Source organism: Oratosquilla oratoria, chromosome 5 (genome assembly GCF_046742065.1).
Source record: "Oratosquilla oratoria isolate Oo_2021 chromosome 5, ASM4674206v1, whole genome shotgun sequence".
NCBI classification, from domain to species: domain Eukaryota; kingdom Metazoa; phylum Arthropoda; class Malacostraca; order Stomatopoda; family Squillidae; genus Oratosquilla; species Oratosquilla oratoria.
Genome location: NC_134781.1, coordinates 45,981,283 through 45,985,378, shown reverse-complemented (window position 1 = coordinate 45,985,378; position 4,096 = coordinate 45,981,283).

Here is a 4,096-nt window from a genome sequence, read left to right as displayed (position 1 = left end):
GGTTGTACTTGAGGAGAGAGTGTCAGAGCCCTGATTAACTTTATGTTGGGATCAGGTTACAGCAGAGACTGGGTACAATTTTGATGGAGGGATGGAAGTATTAATTGGTTCGTCTGTAATTACGGGGCCATGTACTTTGTTACCTGCAATATCATTGGACAGGAGTAATGATATCCCTTTCACCGGAATTATATCGGTGACGGCTACTACAACTTTTCCCTTAATCAAATTAGAATCTGGATAGAACTTGTTTAAGCCCCCCTCCCCCACACCCACCCACCTCCCATCGATCAAGATCACTCTTGCACATGCAACACAATCTCTCTTTCTCTCTCTCTCTCTCTCTCTCTCTCTCTCTCTCTCTCTCTCTCTCTCTCACACACACACACACACACACACACACACACACACACACACACACACACACACACACACACACACACACACACACACACACACACACACACACACACACACACACGACCAGACGACGCAGTGGTAGCGTTCGCAATTGCTTCTACAGCGGTCTGAGTTCGAATCCCGTCCAGGGCTGAAATAATTTCAGTATCGCTGTGCTGCGAGTCGTTACTCCAACTCTCGTGGGCGGGGAGTTGGGTATGTGTGTGTGTGCGTAAAGGGGGAATGACCGACTGTTCTGAAAACTGATTGGATCGATGGTTCCCCCCTCCCCCCATAACCCCCTCCCTCCAGGTCCATCACCTCGCCTGCCTGAAATCGCCCGGGTTAGTGGCATGTGAGATCGATGGAGGAGGAGGTGGGTGGGTGGTGTGGGCGGTGAGCATAGGTCGCCTCGAGTCATTGGAAGGGCAGGGTGGGTTGTGACGTGACGTGACGTAATGTGACGCAACGCAAGGAAGCCGTTACATCATCTTTCGAGGATCTTCGCAGTTGACAGTTTTGCTTTTTTTTGAGGGACAATACTCCTCTTGTCTCCAAGAGAGGGTGGGAGAGAGAGAGAGAGAGAGAGAGAGAGAGAGAGAGAGAGAGAGAGAGAGAGAGAGAGAGAGAGAGAGAGAGAGAGAGAGAGAGAGAGAGAGAGAGAGAGAGAGAGAGAGGAGAGAGAGGAGAGAGAGAAGAGAGAGAGAGAGAGAGAGAGAGAGAGAGAGAGAGAGAGAGAGAGAGAGAGAGAGAGAGAGAGAGAGAGAGAGAGAGTGTGTGTGTGTGTGTGTGTGTGTGTGTGTGTGTATGTGTGTGTGTGTGTGTGTGTGTGTGTGTGAGAGAGAGAGAGAGAGAGAGAGAGAGAGAGAGAGAGAGAGAGAGAGAGAGAGAGAGAGAGAGAGGGTGGGAGAGAAGAGAGAGAGAGGGTGGGAGAGAAGTAAGAGAGGGTGGGAGAGGAGAGAGAGAGAGAAAGAGGGGGAGAGTAATCAAAGGGAGAAAAATGCAGTTTAAACATGCTTTACAGAAAAGAAATTCCATTTAATGTTGTTGTTGTTGTGGTTGTGGTTGTGGTTGGGTGTAAGGTAAGACAAAATCCTTGTAATACGTAGGCGCTAAATTATCAATTCAGTGTCGTCCTCAGAGTTGAACCGCACATTCTTGTACTGCTCATTACAAGTTAGACTTGGGAGTTATTGGGTTATTTGTTACATTGTAGTAATATACTTCGTAATGTATGTTCCACCTGTTAAGAAGCCTGGGCCCTTACATTTAATCTCTTTAATTATTATTATTATTTTTTTTTTTTACCCCTCCATCCATCTTCGTTCTCCTTCCTACTATTCTCTCTTCGCTCTTCCCCTTCCATTCTTCCAGTCCCCTTTATCCTTCCTCCCTTCCTCCCTCCCTCTCTCCCCCTTCGTTCCTTTAGTCCTCATCTTCTCTTCATGTCATCTTCCTTGTACATATTCACGTCAGCTACACGCAGCACCTCAGTGCTGTTTATCTCTCCAGTCAGCATTGCTGTCCGTTCTTTTAACAATTATTATTGATTTATTTGTATTCTTGATTTGTTTCGTTTTTTTTCTTCACTTCTCAGCGACAGTCACTCTAAGGAACAGAGTTAAAACATGTAGTCAAAAACCACTTTCTCCTTCATAAGTACCTTCTCCATTAACTTGTCCGTCCCCTTTTCCTTCCCCTCCCTCTTTTTTAATCTTTCCCTCTCCTTTCCCCTCTTTTTTCCTCAACATCCCACTTTCCTCCCCCTCCCCCTCCCCTTCCCTCCCTCCTCTCCCCTTCTCTCCCCTTTCTTTCCCACCCTTTCCCTCCTCTCCCCTTCCCTCCTTTCCCCTTCCCTCCTCTCCCCTTCCCTCCTCTCCCCCTTCCCTCTTCTCCCATCTCTCCACTCTCTCTCTCTCTCTCTCCCTCTTTTGCTCTCCTCTCCCCCTTCTCTCTCCCCTCTCTATCCCTTCTCTCCCTTCTCTCTCTCCCTCTCTATCCCTTCTCGCTCCCGTCCGTCCCTCCCTCCCTCCCCCCCTATGTCCATTTCTCCTCCCTCTCTTTTGCTCTCCTCTCTCTCTCCCTTCTCTTTCCCCCCTCTCTATCTCTTCTCTCTCCCGTCCCTCCCTCCCTCCCTCCCTCTGTCCATTTCTCCTCTCTCTCCCCGCTCCCCTTTCTCCCTTTCTTTTGCTCCCCTCTCTCTCTCCCTTCTCTCTCTCCCCTCTCTATCTCTTCTCTCTCCCGTCTCTCTCTCTCTCTCTCTCTCTCTCTCTCTCTCTCTCTCTCTCTCTCTCTCTCTCTCTCTCTCTCTCTCTCTCTCTCTCTCTCTCTCTCTCTCTCTCTCTCTCTCTCTCTCTCTCTCTCTCTCTCTCTCTCTCTCTCTCTCTCTCTCTCTCTCTATATATATATATATATATATATATATATATAGTGGTGGATAGGCTTGATAATCTTAATGATTACAAAACCTATGTCGATAGAGAGAAAACCTCTGTAGGGTCACCCATATCGAACAGGTTTTGTAAGAAAGATCAGACAAAGAGCAGTTCAAACACACAGTCGCAGGACCCACTGCTAACTGGCACGTCCCTGATGGCAAACAGGGAAATTCCTCATAGATATTTGGGGTACCGTCATAATGACAGCATGGACCACTGGGCATACTATAGACATAGGGCCTCACCGAATATAATGAATAAGGTGACACCAGAGAAATATCTCTCCAGAAACCAGTTGGCACGGAGGTGAGATTACTGCCAACCCCCCCTTCATAGCCAACATGAATGGCACAACCAAAACAAAACCGGGCGTTCCTGTTGGATCATCGTCTCCTAAAGGCCCAACCGCATTGCCTCGTGTGCTCACGGGCAGTGTGCCACCGAATGTGAGTAACCACTGAAAATGAAGATCTACACCTACAACGTAAGAAGTCTCTCAGAAGAACACAGACTGGAGAGTTTAATGGAAGAACTAGATAATATCAAGTGGGACATCGTAGGACTGAGCGAAGTCCGAAGAACTGAAGAAAAGCTGATACAATTACAAGATGGTAACCACCTGTTCTACTATGGAGGTAAGGACAAAGAAAGATCCAAGTCTTGGACATTAAACAACATGAAGAAAATGAAGATCTACACCTACAACGTAAGAAGTCTCTCAGAAGACCACAGACTGGAGAGTTTAATGGAAGAACTAGACGACATCAAGTGGGACATCGTAGGACTGAGCGAAGTCCGAAGAACTGAAGAAAAGCTGATACAATTACAAGATGGTCACCACCTGTTCTACTATTGAGGTAAGGACAAAGAAAGATCTACTGTAATAGGATTCTTGATAAACCGAGGTGTTGCTGGTAACGTAGTCAAATTCAGTAGTTTATCGGACAGGGTAGCTTGGATTGTGATTAGGCTGTGCAAAAGATACACTCTAAAAATAATTCAAGTTTATGCACCAACTTCACAGAGTTCAGACGATGAAATTGAGTCGTTCTATGATGATTTAAGTCAGGTAATGGATCAAGAAAAAAGTAAGTACACATTGGTAATAGGCGATTTTAATGCTAAAATGGGGAAGAAAATGGGAGATGAGACGTGCATTGGTAAGTTTGGAGTAGGTGAAAGAAATGACAGAGGCGAGATGTTGGTAAATTTTGTAAAGAACTACAACTGAAACTATCCGTTGTTAAAAAAAATAAAAA